This window comes from Platalea leucorodia (assembly GCF_965183815.1).
Source record: "Platalea leucorodia genome assembly, chromosome: 4".
Classification (NCBI taxonomy): Eukaryota; Metazoa; Chordata; class Aves; order Pelecaniformes; family Threskiornithidae; genus Platalea; species Platalea leucorodia.
The window spans coordinates 93,262,810-93,284,631 of NC_138826.1; positions in this window are offsets into that span (position 1 = coordinate 93,262,810).

Sequence of the window (21,822 nt, forward strand, 5' to 3'; positions counted from 1 at the left end):
CAAGCAAGTGAGAGCTAGTTATGGTAGAGATTTTAACAGAGGCACAGTAAACCTGCCTCCCTGCGCCAGGGTCCCCCAGCAGCATCTCACTCATCGGCTAGCACATCTCCCGTGAACACACTAGTGTATTGCAAAGGCCACAAAATCTGCCTTTAAATGGTAAAAAAGCTTCTCAGGCCTCCAGCTCAGATCACTTTAGGTGCTTGACCCAGTCTTCTGGTAATATATGAAGGGGAGTTTGCTGGCTATGGACCTTTGGCAAAGGCTGGCTGAGACATTCAGGAGTCTGAGTGTTGACACAGGATGGGTTTTTTGCTATCCTATTAGCATGTCTGTCCTTTAGTAACATTTTATATTACTTCTCAAATGAGTCTCAAGTTCAGGACAGGTCACATCTTGTTTAATACACACTGAAATTAGAATAAATTAACACAGATACTTCTTACTCCATTCCAGACTAAGATTAAGATCTCCTGCTTTTAAAATGATATTTTTGATATTATATTGTTCTAGACCATTTAATCTGTATAGTTCCTTCAGAAAACAATATTTCTGAATGCTTAACAAAACATTCCTGGAACAAGAAGTCATTCTGCATTTCACCCTTCCAGCCTCAGAAATCAACTGTGCTTGTTGCATGTGTGTTTTATTTTGTTTGGCTCGTTGTTTCCCTTAGTTTAGAGATCAAAAAGTGAATCTGTACTGTAAAAATAAGGCCTGTGTTGGTCAAAAGGAAAAGAAGAGGAGAGGATGGGGAACATTTCATTGTATATGGGTTGTACCTAACAGCTTTATTAACAGTGTGCTTCAGATGCTTTGCATTAAAACTTAATATAAAGAATGCTAAATGAGTGCCAAAATCAACTGCATTGTTGGATAAATGGTATTACTGCGCCCAAGTTCTGATTTATTCTGACATAAAATTGCTTGCCTGCAATTAAAGGTTCATTATTCTACCATAAGACATAAGTAAACACTGATAATAAGGATTTAAATTATCATAATGGTTTGTATAAATTCTATGATCAATTTTTATTCGCCTAGTTTTATGCTTCTAACAGCCATTACATAGTCCTATTAATATTGATAATTGCCACAGGCATACATTAAATACTCTATTTTTGTCTCATCAGCCTGAACTTACATGCAGACCGACTGTCTTCTGCAATCTGCTCCACCATTTTCTTATTGCATGTTTTCTCTTGTTGTGTCTACCCATCTCTCTTCCTTTGCCCACTGTCATGCTACCCTCTCACTTGTCCTGTAGGTAACATATTTTCACAGAGAAAAACACAAGTGGGCTGAAAGGAAGGGCTGAGGAATGAAAGAAGAGGGAGCTAAGAGACTCCTGAAGAAAAAGACATGCTGGTTTTCCAAGTGCAAGGGTGACGACACAGCTGCTGGAACACATTGGCTCAGAACACTGCAATGGTTTCTTATCCAGTTCTGCTGTATTACCACACATCAGTAACCTCAAAAATCTTTTCTCTTTCTAAAAATTTCTATTTGGGCTCCGACTGAACATAAATTGTCCTGGAAGGTTTGAGCAAAAGAAAGTGGTAGCTTTTTATGTGGACTGAGTATAACAAAGTCATGCTTTCCCAAAAATAAATCAATTTTAAAGGGCCAAAAGACTTAAACTCTTCCTATTGTCTTATTTTTCTGTGATTTTGTATTTTGAAGGGAGAAATAAACACAAAAGTAAACCTGGAAATACTACTTAATCAAATGAGCAAAGTGTAATAACTATTTACCCAATTAAGAAATCAAGAGGCAGAAAATGCCAAAGGTTGCAAGCATAACCTTAATGCAATGAATCTTTTTCCTAGCCATAGCTATTGGCTATTTGGTCAAAATAAACGATGCTGTTCCCTACCCCATGTTTACTGAGCTAACTGCGCAGCTCAAGCAGAAGCCACATGGGACAACTGTTCAGAGATGGTCCCCTCCCATTGCACTGCCTGGAGCAATAGCCCAGCTCTGTCCATGTGACAGGTTAACATTTTGTGTACTAACATGCCGGTCTCTTACTGAAGCAACAGAATATAGGACTTTATGGAATTTTATATATAAATTTTACATACATATATAAATATATAAAATTTAGAATTGAATACAGAATATAGGACTTTACTTACTCTTTGTTACCTGTTAACCATCGCAATGTGATTGTTAGGAGGGATTGTCACAACATTCACGCTTGCAGGTGCAATCCTTGCTAAAAATGTTCTTCAGTGTGGAGAAATCACTTCACAAATCTCAGCACTTGTTTGATGCAGTTTTCTGTATGCAATATATATTCATACTGATTAAAAACACTTATCTCCTCTATATTATATATCCATGAAATAAAAAGCAGTAATTGAGTATATATTGCCTGTCTTCCCTGGTGCATTTCACCTGTGTGACGGATGTAGTGTTTTAATTGCCAACTCAAGAGCTAAGAAGTCAAGAAGTGCCATCATCGGTTTGCCCATGTGTCCTTTAATCTGTTGTTCTGTATATTCTCAGGTATATAATAATACCTTATTTAATTAAATGAGCACACACTCATTTGTCCTCAGGAAAAGTGTACATTTGCAAGTAATGAATGCAAAATATTTAATTCTTATGCAGAATCCAATTAATTTCTGAATGCAATTTGTCTGCATAGCTGTTTTTTTTAAAGTTGGCCTAGTTAATTATGGTAATCCAGTAGTATTACTCTGTCTTCACTTTGATATTAAAAGCAACAAGCTTTTCATGTTAAAAGAAACTTCTTATTTTTATTTTTCTCCTTGGGAATGCATGTGGTTTTTACTAGATCATAACTGGATATTTGTGCATCTCAATTAATTTGTCTTGTTGGTGGCCTGGGGGAAGGTGGGGGGAAGGGGATTTAATCAAATGATTTAACATTATCTAAGCAAGAATTAAGTAACGATGTTCATATTATTCTTAGGAGCACTTCAGTTAACCCCAGTGAGACTACTCATCTGAATTAAATGAACAGGATTAAGCTTTCTGATCGTTAACTAGCTTGCGTTATGTCAAAATGGATGTCTATGTAGTCTGAATATTAAAAATTGAGCTAAGGACAGAATTTTGATTCTGAGGATCATTCTTCTAATTTGAATGACTGACAACTCATAAAATGCAAAGGTTGCTTTTGATAATGTAATCTAGCAGTTCATCCAATTCAAAAAGACATTTGTCTGCTAACTAGCATGTGAATTTTAACACTTTGACCCGAGGAATGTCCTTTGATTACACTTGTACAGCACCTAACATTCAGGGTTGCAACCTCAAGGCACTCAGTGGCAGTAGTTTTGCCATTTATCATAGAAAGAGATAATTTGCAATTGAACCAACTGGAGCAGTAAGACCTGGGACGGGGTTACAGCAGGATTCACTAAACCCTGAAAATTCAAAACTAAACTTTGAGACTTTGTCCTTTATTCATCAGCTATCACAAGTTCTTGCAACACATCTTACATAACCTGCAGCAGATGCTGTAATACATAAACAAATTGTATTGAGCCAAGAGGAAAAACCAGTTGATGTCTTAACTGTGAATGTCTTTCTTTACTTCCGTGAATTTGGTTTTACTCCTAAAAAAGAATTACCTTTTTGGTGTTGGCTGGTGGGAAAGTAAAGCTTCACAGGAGTTCAGTGTCACAGATACATTTTCTACCACATGCAGATGTTTACCCCTAAGGCAGAAACAAATGCATATTCAAATTGCTGTGATTATTAAAATGAAGTCTCAACTACATATTTGCAGAAGTAATCTACAAAATTGTATTTAAAAAAAAAAAAAAATTGAGTGCATCATACCAGCCAAAGCAAGCACAAGACTTGCTTCTTCTAGAAGAAATTCTGCATAAATCTCTGGTTTGTTTGGAAGCTGTTTTAATCTGTTTTTGTAATTATCTGCCTTTTCTCTTAGTCTACATGTCAGTGTATATCCAGTGGGCCCAATTACATATAAGATCAAAAATCAGGTTCCACTAAATTTCTGTTTCCTTAAACCCAAGGAGACGGTGCAAAGAATCACATTTCACAGGGGACATATCAGCAGAAGGAACTGTAAATGCCAGTGCACATTGCCCATGGCTCAGTGTTTCTTCTCCTGTTAAATCTGTCCTGTTAGAAATTGCGAATAATTATTCAACTTTGCTTCTCAAAGCTCGTCAGGCTCTCCAGAAGGATTGCTGCAGCACTGGATGATGAGCTCAGTGCTCTCAGAGGGGCTGGTGGCACGTGGGCTTGCAGGGGACAGCCACTGGGAGAGGAGGGCAGTGCTGTGCAGCTGACAATCCAGGCATCAGCAGCTGACCATGAACTTTACGTGGTCATTTTCCTACCTTCTATGCATTTCCCTAAGAACCAACAGAACCTTAGCCAAATATTTCCCAGAGTTTGAATTTGGGATTTTGCGGTCCACAGCCTGAAAGATCTGCAGGGGCAGCAGTCTTTGTTATACATTATTACCTTTTCCATGTCCTCTTTAATAAATGAAAAATAAACCACAGTGAATTACAGGATTTAAGAAGCTGAACGTGGGTTCTGCCAAGAATGCTGAGACCCACTGCAGCCCGGGAAGGGGGTTTCACATGTGCCTTTGGATACATACAATCCTGTCTTTGCCTGGCCTCACCTGTTGCCATTTTCCTAAGAGAGTATCTCTCACCTGTCAAATGCCCCCGTCCTCCTGGTCAGCAGCAGAAATAATTGCATCTTCTGAAAACCGCTAGAGCAGTCCCCATTTGCATCTTTTTTGACTGCTGCCAGGCACTGAACCCTCTAGGCTCTGCCCACATTTTTGTTCTCTGTGTAAACTCCTGTCCTTGCAAGGAGGGAGCCCTTCTCCCATGATGGGCTCCATGGCAGAACACTAGATCCCCGTGTTTAAGTGAATGTGAGTGCCTGAGCCCCACAGAGACGCCCAGTTCCCAAAGGAACCTGGGCACCCCAGAGTTAAGTCTTCATGCTTTGTCCCAAAGGATTTTATATCCATCAGATTCTCACTGCAAAGATGTATTTGCCAACTATGATATGGAAGACTGACTTTCAAAAACAGAAATTTTGGAAGGTTTTATAGATAAGTGCAAAGAACTGACTAAATGTTCACCTTTGAACAGGACTGGGAAAAAATAATTAGGAAACTGCCTTCCCTAGATTTCATCTGATGCCCCACAAATACAGAAGCAGAAGGGTCAGCTTATATCCCTGACAGCATAACTGTTTGCAGAGCTGTGTTTGGACCTGGCTCCAAAGAGATGAGCCTGGACACCTCCACAAAAATCCACTCCACCCAATGCACAGAGTAGCCCCAGTATCAACACAGGTGTAGGGGTGCAAACAATTAGAAGAGGGCAGAAAAACCTGAGTCCAGCACTGCTGCCAGGGAAAAAGGCCGTGCATCCACAGCCGCAAGCACCTCAGCTTGATCTACAAGCTGAGCGGGGAAGACCAAAGGGGAGAAGTGAAGGAAGGTTGCGGAGGAACATCAAGCAACAACACATCCCACCCCAGCTCTGCTACAAGCATTTGTTTCAAACAACAGCTGTTTTCTATAAAGCTGACTTGAAAATTGGTATCTTCCTACTTCTGAGAGAATTTGTTCACTTCATCTTTTTACTGGCAGAAGTACTATTATTGCTTTTCATTCCTGCCAGCCCTGCAGAGCCACCTCAGCGCTGGGGAGGTGAACCGGAGTCTATTTTGGCATAAAGCAGAAAGAACACAGCTTGATCTCAGATCCCAGGGTGAATTTTCAGTGCTGGCAGTCAAGAAAGTCATGGTTTTATTTGTAAATTAAAAGAGAGGTCAACAGGAAAGTCATTGGGGAAAAAAAAGAAAAAAGCAAATATGGAACCCTACCATGCCATTTATAGTCTCTTTATAGATGAGAGCACAGTTTATGTAACGTAATTTGAGTTATAAATAATATTATTGTTTGTTTCAGCCAAAAAGCTGTAGCTCATTTAATTAAGAGAATGGATGTGTTAGTGTTATGTTACTCATTACTTTATTGCAAAATATATCTGTAATGATAATCTATGGAAAAGGTACTGCAGTGACACAGAAAAGGATAGTAAAAGGAATTTCTAGTAAGAATAAAACCTGAGGATTATCGAATTTTTTGTTCCTTTAAATCAAACAGCTCTAATATCAAATTTTAAAGAAAAAGGAAGAAGGGAAGAAATGTGAATTGACAGATTTTACTTTGGAGTGCAATGTTGAAAAGGGACCATTTGTACCAATAAGTCTGGGAGAGAGGTTTAGTCATTTTCTAAATCTGTTCAACACTCAGGGTGTCCCATTCCCTTGGCTGGTGTGCAGTGCATACTCAGCATTAAGCCATACAATATTATATCAATCTTTAATGCTCACTTATTCCAAGCACCATTGATGAGGAATTAGTATGTGATGTCAAACAAACAGAAATGTTCACTGCAAAAGAGAAAGAAACGTATTTTTTCAAATGTTGTAAATGAAAACACCACGCAAAAACACAGATATAGAAAAATATGCCACACTGTCCATAAATCTGACATGGCAACAGTGGAAGATTTGTGGTACTTCTCTGAGCCATGTAAATGCTGACATTTAATTTTTACAGAGCTAATGTGAACATTTTTTTACCCAGAAAGAAAATAAGAAATAAAGTTTTAAGAAAAATAAAACATTAAACACTATAAAACAATAATTTATAACATCAGGTTGCAATACATGGAACAGATTGTTTCCATGAGGGGTAAGGCAGGTGGAGGAAAAGTAAAGAAGAAATATGTTCTTGTGAGGCAAGGTTAATGGGGCAAGGGGATGTGACTTGATTTTTAATGAATGGATCCACCCAGTGAATATCTACAGCAACACGTATAGCAGGATGTCATGAGCTATTTCCATGGCTCCCTAATGTGGCTGCTGTTTTGACCAGGGAAGAGGCAGGGGGGTGGGAGACTAACAGGGCTCTCCCCCCTCAGATCCAGAGACCAAAGTCCAAGCTCTGGGCTGTATTGGTGCCAAAGGCCATTTTCAAGAAATCCAGTTATAAATAGAAACTCATCTGTTGAAGCCAGGGACTCAAAGGCAGCTGAATGTGATGCTGGCCATATCATACCCCTGGCTGTCACTAGTTACAGAAAATGGTATACTTCAGTCATGTTTGTTTGGAGACTCACATAGGCAGACCTTTGACTCACTTCAATATATGTTGTGGAGGGCTTAGTGACCTGAATTTACATTAGCAGGGACAAGTGATGTTACGGATATATCCCTGTGATAGTTAATCACAAGGGTCTCAAGCTAATATAAGAAAATCAAAGCCAAGGTGGCTAGGCTACTTCCATCACTTAAACTGAAGTAAATGTATAAACCTAGGTCTTGAAAAGTAAACTAGATTGTTACTGTTTTATAATAAGTTTTGGCCATATTATTATTTCAGTCATCTGAGGACCACAACCAGCTATTCCTAGTTTTGGGAGCTGTCAGACTTGCGGTGAGTGTACATTGGGTCAATCAGCCAGGTAAAAACCAAGTCCAAGTGGCATTGAAACTCAAAAAAACCACAAAAAGGGCACCCTCTCCACAAAAAAACAGAACTACAGAGATATCATTGCCTGGGAAGGAGGGCTAGAGATGTCAGGAAACCACGGCACAGCTCAGGCACCCTCTGACAAACTGTGCCACCACAGGGTCACAATTTACATTATCCCCACACTGAGCAAAGGGGCAGTCAAAACTGAGCACACTGAGCAGCTTAAAGAAACTTTTGAATGATAATGAAGGTGTAAATTGTCACACAACTTCTGAGGCAGGCACTCTTCAGCAGAGTTTCACCAATGCCAGCTGAACCATCCCTTCTCACTGGAGCAGCAGCACGTTTTGCACTGATGGGCAGTCGTGACAAGGGAATAGACATCAGAGATTAAATACAGCTCCTGGCGCAGCACGTCTGGGAGGGAGGCCACCCATCCTGGTGGGGGTCTGAGTTGAACCCCGCCCCAGCTGCTGGGGCACTTGGCCTCAGCCTCCACCAGGGAGAGGGCACCCATCCTGGGAGGCATGGAGCCAGATTGGGGGCTTCCCCCAGCAGCACTCAGACCCCAAGGCATGGGAAAGGTGTGCCCATGAGCCCCGCTGCAGCCGGGGGTTACCTGGGACCAGAGCATCTCACCAATGCACAGCAATGCTGGGGACCATCCCTTCTATCACTGTGCATCATCCTTACCCCAAATATAAATCCTTACCCCAAATATAAATAACTGTTCGTTAAAGCAAGAAAATAGAAAATCAGAGGGGAAACGGTGCTGTAATAGCAATAAATTGCATCTGAGGTGAATGCACTTCATCAGTAGATTTCTACATCAGATTTTTAAACATCTTCAGTGAAGAAGAAACATGTTCGCTTATAAGAAAAAACACACTTCCTTCTGATGAAATGGAGACATGCTGATTGACGATGAGGTTTTTGGGCTTATTAAAATACTTCGAGGCTTTAACTGAACCTCTGCCTCTGCTACCAAAAATATTCACAATATATTTGAGGTTTTTGCATTTCTGTACCAGAGAGAAGACCTTCTTGAACCATCTAATTTTGGAATAGCATGAATTCTCAGGACCGATGAAGGGAGCATGCCAAGGTAATAAATCGTTCACTGCTTAGCAAAGAGGAAGAATTTGGGGACTCCAGAATGGCAGCAGAGACTTTATAGAATACAGCAGAAGTTTTAACCTTTTAACTTGACTGGAGTTGGCAATTTCTGAGAGCACGTGAGAGGTACCTAAGAAAAACAAGGCTTTTGTCAGTAGGATCAAATTCACTGCAGAGAATCCTTACTCATTCAAAATTCATTAAAAGTCTGTAAATTTAAAATAGTTGAGAGCTGTTGAAAGCCAATAATAAATGTGACCAAATCAGATAAAGCAGAAGAAATAAAACTCATTAATGTAACTTCTAGAAGAAATAGTGCAGTCTAAAACAAGTAAAATCAAAGCATAACATAAAGATTACAACAGTAGTAGGGATGGTCAACATGTATTTATTTTTATTCTAAAAGTTGCCGCTTATTTCTACTACAAAAAATGCAAAGCCTCACTTGTCCTGAATGATGAAAGCAAAAATGGTACACATGATATTGCTCTGGTCTGCGCTAATTGATCTTTTGTATTCAGCATCCCACTAGCTTAGATTTCCACAGTCATTCTAAACATAAACTTCTGTATTTTTGACAAGTCTTTAAGGTCTATATACACATTTTAAAATCAGTTGATTCAGCAAAATTGCTATGACAACCTGAATGAACAATACGACACACCCCCAGATTGACCAGTTTAATGCTAAAGAAGACCTGTAAGTTATATCATTAATCAAGCAAGTTTAGATCTTCAGTGAATGAATGTGCTGAACAACACTGAATACATTCATGTGGTCATATGTTTGGGGAGGTATATTGTGTTTATAGTGTAAGAATACCCTTTGAAAGATTTATACCCCAATGCTGTTGGTTGACTCCAACATTCAAAGGCAGGAAAGGCAGTAGATGAGCCACCTGTGGCCTGAAACAGAGTGGCAGAATGGACATCACTCTTTGCAGGTCAAAAAACAACAAACTTACTACAATAGGGGATTTGTGCACTTAAAGAATAGCATTTCATTAAACAGCACCTATTTTATACTGGTCTGGCATATCTCTCTCCGTCTTTTGGTATTAACTGCAGACTACATAACATGTATTTATCAAAAGATTACTGATAACAGTTTGGGTCCTGTTAAAGCCACAAAGTGAATGGGATTGCTACCACAACAACAGATGGGACAAGTTTGGAGGTAGAGGGAAAAGGGAAAGGAAGTGTTGGAATCTGCTCAGGGCTTTGGTACGTTGGCATCTCCCATCAACAAGGTGAAAATAAGTTTTAGCCATGCAGAAGTTATTGAAGCTATATTTCGTGTCATTATGCTTTTTTGTTCACCAAATTCAGCCATGTAGGTCTGAAAATTCGCACAAGTCTGTGAGTTTTCAGGGTTGAAAGATCACTTTTTGTGTGTCAAAGGAGAAATTGCATTATTTGGGCATGAAAGACAATGTGCATTCCAAGACAGAAATTTCAGCAATTTCATGACAGTACCATTTTAATCCTGATCTGTGTCTGTTGGCATGTATTTCTCAGTAAAAGTGAGGACAGTGTTACCAGGGACATACTGCTAGTCTTACTCCTGATAATTCACTCCACCTCACCTCTGGCAAAGCAGAAGCCCTAGAGAATAATTTGTCTGACCCTCTTCCAAACAAATCTTTTCATGTCTTCTCTATTTAGGAAGATCCTGATTTCTTTAAAGCACACCCATATATTTTGAAGATATTACAAAAAATAGGTTATACTGCTTACTAGGACTCATTCTAATAATTATTATAGAACAGAGAATTTTTGCATTTTAATAACTGTATTAATTCTTCTGATATTTCTTTATTTAGATGTATGCCATTGGAGCTCTTTCTGAGCACTACAATAGTTGCCTGATTTCACATTCTTTTTCTGGCAAAAACACAGGCATTTTCATAATTCTTATTTGACATTTTAGCATATTAATTTGTTTTCATATAGCTCAGTATTTTTTACTCTTCATACCTGAGACATATATAATATTTCTAACACACCATTCAGAATGCTGAATGGAAGGATATCAATCTAGAATACATCTGAACAGTAACTGTTGGATCTTAGCATTTCTCCTGCTCTGCTGGATTTCAGCATTTTAGAGAAATTTCATATATTGAAGATACCTGAATATTTTGCAGAAACATCTTCTTTTCTCTCCTTATTTGTCCCAAGAACATGGATTTTATTCATTTATTGTTTTGTTCAGGTGGCTGCATTCCTCATGCGATTTATTCTGCCGAAGTTTGGAAAGGCTGAAATATGATTAAAATGCAAATTAGAGTGGTAGGTGAACCCCTACAGTTCCCTTAAGATTAAAAATAATGCATAGCATTATTTTTAGAAAAATACCAATATCAAATTATGCTATTTTGACATAGTTGTGGACATAGGTCTATTGGGCTAGCCCAAGATTCAGTGTCTGTTCTCTCATAAAAACAGATAGGTGTTAGAGGGTGGCAAAGTCTTCTTAAGGGAAGCACCTCTCTCTTGGCCTGACATTGGTGTTGCGGCAGAGGCGCTGCTGAGGTATAAAAGAACTACCAAGTATTGCTCATGTTTTCTGCAAAGTGCAGAGCTTTGTGCTGTGAAGTGTGGAAAGTAATTGCTATTGATGATTAAACCGGATAACACTTCAGAGGTTCAGCAGGCAGCTGATTCTGTGGTGATCACATAATTAAATTATATTAAGTTTTGTTATTTTTGTGATATTCTGCATAAGAAATCTGTAGGTGTAAAGGCCCACTCCTTCCATAGACGGTGAGAATCCAGGTGCATTACGGTTCATCTTAGTATACCAGGTCTAGACAATCAATCAGAAATGTATATATCAGTTTGCATCCAGGTGAGCCGCTATGTTGAACAACATCCAGTGTAAACTCTTTCTTTCTTCAGAAAATAGTGGAGATCTTAAACTATTCAGTTCACTGACTAATCAGGTAGTTGCTCAGTCCATGTAGGCTAAAGCAGACTTGGGAGAAGGAGCAAGAAAAGACGACCATATTGCATACTAGCAATTTAGTAGAACTAGCAGCATTGTCTCCATCTCTTCCTCCCCCAGGTGGTCCCAATGGACTAGATATGGAGAGGAGGGAAGCTTGTAGCCCTGGAGCTGTGCACAGTTCCCGAGTTGCTCATGTGATGCTCCTGTGCTCAAGCTACAGCACATAACAAACAGGTTAAAGACTTTGGCATGTGTCTCCCAAGAAAGTTGGTCAGCAGTGATGAAAGAACCTACAGAGATAACTTTAGGTGGCAAAACAGAATACTGGTAGTCATCTTTATCAGTCTTCTCAGGTAATGTGAGAAAAATCGGTGTTCCCCCTCTACAAGTGAGATCTGGGAAGAGGCAATATAGTTGCTTAATATCAAGAAAAGACAAAAGCAGATGTGATCACTTGCTTCTCCTCCCAGGAGTAAATTCTGCCATGAATTGTTGGGAAAAGTAAAGAAAGATCCAGCAGCAAAAGCTTGATTGCAGCAGGCACCACCAAATATCATCAGAAACTTGCTTTAGGCACTGCATAAGTGATTTAAAGTTGATGCATATGAACAGGCAACCTGCCAAGGATTTTGGTCAAGTTGGAGTCAATGGTACATCAATCCAAAAGCTTTTTATTAAGATATAAGTAATACTGGTTATATTAAGGATCAGGCCTCCAAAGGAAAAATGCTAAAATTAAATTCAACACAGAAAATGGTTATATGAATCATAGGAGAAGGACTGAAAGGATGAAAACACTTAAGTAAAAAAACAAGCCATAACTTTGGAAATACAATGACATTTTGTTCATGCAAAAGAAGGAAAGCCAACCTGAATACAGATAAATTGAAGGGACACATATTAGCTGATAAAATTCAAGATGAAAACTAAGAGCAGAGGGATAATGAAGAGGAAACAGTCATACACCTAGAAGTGGGCTACAAGACTTTTACTTTCAGCCTTAACTGTATTTACATAATTCTACTGAATATCTTTGAGTAAACAGTAGCATTTTTGCAAGATCTCAGGCCGTCAGCAGGAGGATGCCCAAAAAGGACAGGAGAGTCTCTTGGATTAGTAGGGAGTCTAAGGATTCACAGTGACATTTTGGAGGAGCTCAGTAGTGTGTTTGTCACTGTTTGTGCAATAGCGAGTTGGGGAGTTATCTAAACTTACATTTTGAGGCAATAATCATGAGACAATGAAAATAAAGTCCAGTAATAAATTAATAATTTACATAGCATCAGGTTATGCTGCTTTTCGTTATACTGTATGGCAAAGTATTTTTGAAATACGATTTGGAATTGATAGATGTTTACCTAATAGTCATATGTATTTCTCCAGAAACGTTTGCCGTATCTTAGAAGCAGCATATCTGCAATGTGATGCAGGGGTTGCTATGGTGAGTTCACATCTCTTATTTAATGCTGTACCTGAGTAAATACACATTGTAACAATCTCAGTTAGAGGTGCTATTAGTAAAGTTAAGTCAGCATTTCTATCAAAAATACTTGTTTTCCTGTTGCAACTTGGCCAAAAGACAAAGAAAACTATTCCTAGACCAAATCCACAGAAGTCTTTGCACTCTTCTAGTGTATTTTTTTAACAGCTTCAATCCCTTTCTGAAGTCCTCTGTCATAAAAATCAAATGAAAAATCAGTGGATTTGTTTCTCTTCTTTAGCAGCTAGTGATTTTGATGACAGTTATGGCACTTTTCATTTAGAAAAATCACTAGAAATATTTGGGGGTTAGTTTTCATTTCAGTGTTCCAGTCGGTGCCAGTGGGCATTCAGTCAGGCATTAATTGCATTGTTTTACAGCCTTTCTGTACTGCCAGAGTGGCATAAAGGCACTTTTGTGTAAAGGAGAACAAGGTCCTTAGTTCTTGTATTTAATGACTCAATTTAACTAAATGGCATCAGAAATTTAACTTGTAGGCCCCAGTGCATTCTTTTTGAGCAATTATTTAAGTCACTCTACAGGATAACACATAAGAAAGGAGTGCATTGCTGGAAGTAATCGAGTACGTTTATCTTTTTGGCACCTATTTATTTTTCTAATCATTTACTTTGAAAAAGAGTAAGTAACTTTCTGTGAATATTTTTCTCTAAGCTCCCCTGTGTATGTCAGGATAACTCTTGCATTATGCATTTGTATAAATTTGTAGGTTGACCTGATTAAATGTTTTCCTTTCATGAGGTTGTTTTTTTTTTTTTTAACTAAAATAACTTTTGTAGGAAATGTCTATATTAGGCAAAATCCCTTATACCAAATAATAATATTTGTGAAACAAACTTCTACAAAATTATTCCTAAATACACATACTTTTGCTCAAAATTGTTGGCTTTAAGGACCTGGGTGGAAAAGTCAGAATTTACAGTAAAAAAAACAAACAACTTTTTCCAACTTGCCCATAAGGTCTGATTATTATACTGGGACTTGCATATGTGCTTGTATGTTGACCTTATGAAGACTATACATTTAAGTGGAACAGTTTCTTCTGTGCTTCATGTCAGCCAGTAAGAGTGGATACTCATTACTGAATTGGTTGAACAGTGAGGCTGAACAAACACATCTTTCCCGTAAGTCAGGAAGAACACGGTTGAATGGAGAAACTCAAACAGATCATAAATGTACATCATTAGCTGGTAATGAGAAGGGAAGGTTATTTTTTGAGGATTTACTCCCATAGTCAGAAAGAGAGAGATGTGATATGTTTCAGATGTTGCCCTGTTATAAACTATAGAAGCTGGTTTTTTACACAGCATAAATCAAAGCCCTTCATGTTAAATTGAGTCATAGAGATCCTTGAAATAATTTTGATGGTGTTTTGGTGGGTGACTCTTTTGAAGTCCTACAGTATTTGGATGTTAATGTCTAACATTTTTCAGTTTCTGCAGCACCATATAACAGGACAGATCTCAGGCTCCACAAAGTCAAGTATTACAGCACTAGAAGATGAGAAATAGATCATGCACTTTCAACCTTCTGTTGCAAGGCATTCTTTCCAAATACAAGCCAGTATCTAACATTGCAGTATTCAGGGCCAAAAGCTGCAACACTAAAAAATTTAGAAAATACGGTCCAGTAATATAAATAAAGGAACAATAGAACATAATGAATTCTACAGGTCTTATGGCACCTACCTATGAACAGAATATGATTAAAACACCAATCTATCCACTTTTCAAAAGACCATTATCACCATGAAGCACTAGTAATTCATCTTTTTTTTTCCATTAAGATCCTGTATTCATATTTTGCATACCAGTTTTCTTCAGTCTTATTCATCAATGTGCAAAGAAATCCTTCTAAGACAGCACATCAGTGTATTCTTTCTTTCTCTTTCTGTCTCTTTCCTTCACTTGTGTATATAAAACTGGAGCAAGGATGACTGGAAGGAGAGGGCTAAATTCCACATTTAAGGTTCTTCATCGGAAAACAGTTTTCAGACCCCAAGGGTGAATACCCATACAATAGCAGGGTAAACCACAGCAGCTCTGTCGATCTTATTCATGGTAAGACACAAATGAGTTTTTCAAGTAAGTGGATCCAAGAAAGTAGCACTTGAGCTATCTTGAAAAAAGCAGCAGAAAACAGTGTGATGCACCAGGGCAATGTGTAAGAGCAACTTCCCACCATCCCTTAGGAGGTCAGTGTCTACATGTTAAAACAGTTGACACTTCTCTGGTTTCCTTATGGACAGTACCGAGCAGAATGTATTCAAAGTATAACCTTGAGATGACAAAGGTATGGATTAAAAGACCTTCAAGAGATGGGAAAATTCTTGGTCCATGCTTAAAAAGTTGTACCAGTATCATACCATTTATTGTACGTACCACTTTCCTGAGGCACAATGGATTGTTTCGAAGTTAATTATAAATTTTCATTGCTTTTGTTTTGTGATAAATCTAGCACTTCTTAGTGAACCTCACTGGTGGCTAAGACTTCTTGTGGTTACCTTCGTTATTCTTATGATAGAAAATGTATCACGTAAATCTGGAAATATGACCTTGTGTGTTACGTCTTTATGAAAAGTCTTATGGGCCACCAGCGAGCCACAGATTCTAAATTGTGAAAGTCATGAGACAGAGACTCCTGGTACATAATTTGACATTGTTTTAGTCTGTTGCTGTAAATTATTATCAGCAGAAAGCAAAACTTCAGAACCACAGTGTGATAATTTTCATCACTAAAAAAAATGATAGTATTATCCGAGTGTGTAAAGTTCAGAGAAGGGGAAGATTCATCATCTTCTCAATACTTTAAATTTCACTTTCAAATCATGCAAATACAGCCTTGTGTAAGATATCAGCTTAAAAGTAAAGAAAATTTTAAGAATTATGTTATTAAGAAATACATTAAGAATATTTAAGAATATTGCATCAAGGTCAGACGTCCAATTAAAAGATGAGCACTCATGCAGCATTTTAGCCAATCAAAACATTCTACGAGCACTAACTGGTTGTCACAAAATCATTGTGAAATAGGGAGAAAATTATTATCACGCTTTTCCTATCATCAGAACTGAATATTAGGACTTGAAAAATGTATCATATGCCACTACCACTGATGAGTTTTGCAAGAAGTAGTAGTCAAGATTACCATCTAGTCTTGATAATTCATTTGATGATTTGGAGTTCATAATCACGATGGACAGTTTCTCTATCACTATGAAAAATGGTTGAGCTAGCCCCTGCTGCTTCAAAGTAAAGTAGAGTTTGCTTCAGAGTAAAAAGCAAATTTCATAACATTGCAACAAAAATATAACATCTTCCTGTTTTTCTAGCAATTCATGACCTTAGTTTACAGAAACTTCTGATTCCTAATATAGCTCATTTTCTGCTTTTCTTCTTTAATTTATCCAGCAACTAGATCTGAAAATTTAAAAGTCATATTTCAGAAATTAATGTTAAAGACGTTGCACAGGAGAAGAAAAGACAAGGTAAGTTAACAAAAGTCAGAAAATTCCACTGTGAAAGCAAACATTGAAATTTAAGGAACAAACCTTTGCTTCTCAAGCCCGCCACAAGTCCTGTTAGGAGGCATGGGTCTACCCTTCTGTTTTTAAACCAGATTAGTGGGTAATGTTCTGATTATTGAAACTGAGAGGAGCAAAATCGCTGGATGCTGCAGGAATATGATTTTTAGTATTTTTCCTTTTTACAGTGAAAAAATTAGGGGATGATAAGGTTACTCAGACAGATCTTCCTTTGCCAGTAATAAGAGTTTAGCCTGAATGAGTATCTCAGGATTCAGTCCATGTTTCTACTTTATGGTTTATTGCCTACAGACACCAATGCAGGTGAAGACACAAAGCAAACAAAAGAGTCAGTGGCTGATGGACACTTTTAGTTTTGTTTGAAATAGATGATACAGAACTCACACACATCTTAAAAGTGTGACTCATCTTGTACTTTTTTGTTTCTATTTTACTATGGAAAACATCATTCCTGCTCTGAGCAAGTCTGGGTTTGTGGCACTTAGTGTACTGTTAGCTCAGATCTTCCTCCATGCAAGAGTGGGTCACATGCATAAATGCTGCCCACAGGAGTAGAAGGGACATTGGATCAAGTCTTTTCTGACAATTTACATTGTTGGACAATGGTGGAGGAGAAGATGAGTGACACCACCTCAACCATGGTCCATTAATGACCTGTCCTTTGTCACTCCTGATTTTTTTTTTATTTGGACCTAGAATGGTTGCAGAAAGCAGCTCCAAGAGAGAAGGAGCACTTTGAAAAATTTCTTCAGCTAATTAAAGTTAGGTGTCGACAGGCTGAAGGGATTCCCATCCAGACATTGGCAGAAGAAAGGTTAAAACATAGTCCAGAAAGGAAGTGTAAAGTGTGACTGGCTCAGGAGACACAAACTTTCCCCTCTAGGTCAAAGCATCAAACTTAGCCTGGAACAGGGGTGATGATTAAAAAAAATCTCTGTTATCGCTGTTTCTATTCAGGATGCTGTGTGAAATTTAGTGATAGCTAGTCCAGCTGCACACGTCATAAAACCCTTGTTTTCATTCTCAGCTGTTTACAGTTTAACATAAATCTGAAGCAGATCTGAAACAAGTTGTATATCTTGAATTGGACTGACATTCTCTATACAGTAATTCTTGTTTCCTTCTTGCCAAAGTGGTGAAGCTAAAGTAGCCAGAGCTTAAATAGCAAGCCAAATATGGACAAGAAGGAGCTCTATACACAAACACTTCTAGAAACAGAAGTATATTCATTTTCAAATAGAAATGTCACTGAGCAGTACACACAGACATTGCATCTGTACAGGAATATGGAAGTTTCCCACCTTCATATTTAAATAGGACTATAGAAAGTAAATTTCTCACTTACCACATAGCACTACTTGCAATAACAAAAAAAAAAAAAAAATTATCTTCTGAGTCTCCTTGTTTTGCTGGAATGGAGGTGGGGAGAAATCCAGCCCAATTCATCAACATGTTTAAATAGTGCCTTTGAGAAAGGATTCAGAAGCAAATATGTACCATTGCACTGGGCAGCTGCTCTTGCGGATTTCCAGTTAAACAAACATCTATTGCAAGGTATGTCTCGTAATGAGGTTGTTTTCTCTAGACTTTTTCTAGGGTCATGGTCATCACCTGGCAATTGTGGTTTTCAGATTTACGAAATTACTAATCAATATTTGTGCAAAATTACACAATAATATAATAAACAATAGTGGTGTATGAATGTGCAGCACATAAAAGAAAAAAGTTAATTTCCTGTAAGAATTGTTGATTTCCAGATTTTACTTTAAACTGTACTTAACGGAGTCAAGTAAGTGACAAAACTTATGTTAAATAATTTTTTAAATTTCAGAAAAAAAGAAAGACATGGAAACTAATGCTGACAAAATATAAATATAAATACAGGTCTGTTTTAGCAATACCTGTGTGTGTAATTTCTGACTACTTTCAACAGGCAAGAGCAAAGTAAAGAAGCCTGAGTCTTTGAAGGAATGGTGATGGCTCATTGCAGTGTGCTAACGGTCTTCTCTGGCATGTTCATTCAGTCTGCTGAGCCAGGAAAAAGCTTTTGCTAATAGGATTTGATTAAAATACTAATTGCCTGTTGGAAGTCAAGAACCACTATTTTTTAATTTTTTTTTTTTTTTTTTAAAAAAGCTGATATACTAACAGATTTTTATCATTAAGTACCATTTTAACCAGCATGGTCAATACATTTGTTTTGAGCTTCAGAAAGACAAAACTCTCCAATTTGGACTTCTTTTCTGAGTGCATTTACAACTGTATGGAGTTACAACAGGGGCTCAGCTACTGCCAAGACTGTACTCACTTCTGAGTTTGATGCTCAAACTGCAGTGAAGTGCCTGGCTTCATTTGTCTCTGATTTTTAGCAGCTGTGTTTGAATTGAGAGCTTGATTGACAATTATCTCACCTTGACAGAAGCTTGATTACTTGGGCTATGAAAAGATTCTTTACGCTATTTTGTGATAAACAGTTACTTTTTTATCCCACTTTTTGCCATTAACTCTTACTTGTTCCTGAACAGCCACGGTTACAATTTTTAAAAATAAGCCAAAAACATTAGGTGGTTGTGGCTGGCATGACACTTCAATGTCTAGTAATGTTACTTCTTGGATTTGCCTATGTCAGTGACATTTTAGCATGGATAAAATTCAAAATCAATTTTTCACTGAGTTCTACTGAGCAAGGATTGTGATAAACTTTGTTAATTTAAGATTAAAGAGAGAATGAAAATCCAGCAATAAAGGCCCTTTGATAGCAGTGAGGGATGAGTAATGGAAAATGTTCTTACTGCGGACTAATCAGAGTGTAATTGCTAAAGGAACGAATCTTTCATTAATTGGAAAAGCAGTAAACTCAATCAGTCACAGTGCCAAAATATTGCAGTTCAGTTGAAGAATTTTATTGAACTAATTGATTTAATTGTTTTAAGTAATGCTGTTATAAGAGTCATCGTTAAGAAACATTATTCTCAATATAATTTTCTGAAACAAAAAATTTTTATGAGGCAAGTGATTTTCATTTCAGAAAAAAAGATGAGACAACGGTTTTGATTTAAAAGAGCAACTTGACTAGGTTATGTTTCATTAGAAATTATCAGTACTTGATTTTGGATGTCATCATGGATAATGTGAAGCACTTTGTGAGTGAAGGGTACTTTAGCTATGTTTAGATGAGCTTAAACATTTCTGACAGCATTTTTTCAGAGTCAGAAAATTGGTTTCATCTATATCTGCCTAATCTGGATATAATGGACCAGGGAAGTCTGCCTCCTGCTTTTGCACACCCACCCTCCACTCCTCTTTAGCCCTGAGGGAACATTGTATAAGTTCTGTAGGTTACTCTCTAGCTCCACAATCAGTTTAAACTGGAATAAGCAGTCCTGGCTTACCTTCCAGTCCTCTGCCTGCTTATTGCCACTTGCATTTCTCTCTCCCTTCTGCCAGATGTTCATGCCGCCACATGATGAGTGGAAACAGGGCAACACTCTGGGTTAAAACTAGCCTCTTTTTTTTTTTTTCCTCCCATATGTATTTATGACTATTTGCGGTCACTGGGGAAGCAAAGAGAGTGAAAACAGCGATTGGGTCAGTGGGAAGCTGGCACTGCCTCTTTTAGAATCAGCATTTGCTTATGTTGACTTAAGGGAGTTGTGGGACTATAGTGTTAGGATCGCTCCTCCGGGGTTTAAACCCAGCCGGGGTCTGTGGAGCAAGAAGCGGGAGCCCAGATACGTCGGTCACTGGTTCCCTTCCTTTCCCAACAGTGTTTGGACTGATTGAAAAACTCACGTCATTGGCACCAGTTCTGATGCAATATCCCTTAAACTCAAAAGCAGAGGGAGAGTGCTTTATGTATCCCTATATGAACTGCAAGTGCAGCGTCCTGGCCATGTCTGTGTAATCTTTCTGGGTCTGTGACAGTGACAATAAATATTGACATCGCTGCAAAGCCAAGCAAACTCTTTGGGAGGTTTTCATGCCACGACGAACCTTTAGTGTGTTTCTAGCAACATCCCATTGCTTGTTGAATCACAGAAAATCCTGACAGCGCAATATCTGTAGAAGAAGGTAATGTAATTCGTTAGACCCAATGGCAGAATTCAGGAGGGAACATTCACATTTACAGACACCAGGTCCAAAAGGCCTGGTTAGTCTTTCAGATATGGTCCACAATCAAGGAGTTATCAACAATGACTGAGTTCCCATACGGTGACTTTCTTTGATTGCTATTTGTGTTCAGAAAGTCACTTGGCAGAGTTCTTGCCATCAAGCTATGAGAGTCAGTGTGGCTCAGGGGTCCAAAAGGTTCAGTTAAGTGCCTGGAAAGCCTCTCAGCCAAGGTTCTGCAAAAATTCATTGCAGCTGCATATGAAAATAGGGTTGTCATTACTATTGCTTTATCACTGTTATTTTTAGCTATTACATATGTCTCCTGCGGCTTCTTTTGATCAAACGCCATTATACTAACAACCATACAGACAGGCAATACATGACCGTCTCTAACTCACATTTTTTAGGAAAGAGTAGAGCTTAAAACTCAGGAAATCTCACAAATTAGGACTGTAATTCACGAAGACATCTTCCCCGTGGAGGGCCTCCCAAGATTAGGTGTGGTACTGAGAGCTGGAGAACAATCCGCTGGGTCAGATACTGGCTACCATCACGTGAGGCTGTTGAACTTGGTGGATCAATGGCTTGATCAGAGAGGGCAAAACCTTGCAGAATTTTCACAGTTTGGTCAGAGCAAAACTATGTTTTGCACAAGGTAGCAGGAGGGATATAAAAACATGACAGTGTAATAAACATGTTTCAGCTAGTATAATAAACAGAATTTGGAGCCTTCAGAGCTGATCCAGATTTCTCTTTTAAAAGAGGAAGAATGCACAGCCAGGCATTGTCTCATATGACAAATGATAATAATGAGCAATAACAATAACATGAATCATTGTTTTAAGTCATGTGGTGATTTTTTAATTTTTTTTAGAAACTAATAAAGCATTACAAAAAGTCATTACCATGGGGTGAGGAACACTATCAAGAGAATTATGTGGAACAGAAAGAGACAAAGCTTTTCTAGATATGAAGTTTCAACAAGTAAGAACAAGAATGGTTTACATAGAGTACAGTTTTGATCTTTTTTTAACCCTTTTTGCATCTTGTCTTTTTTATGTGACTTTACTATATCAC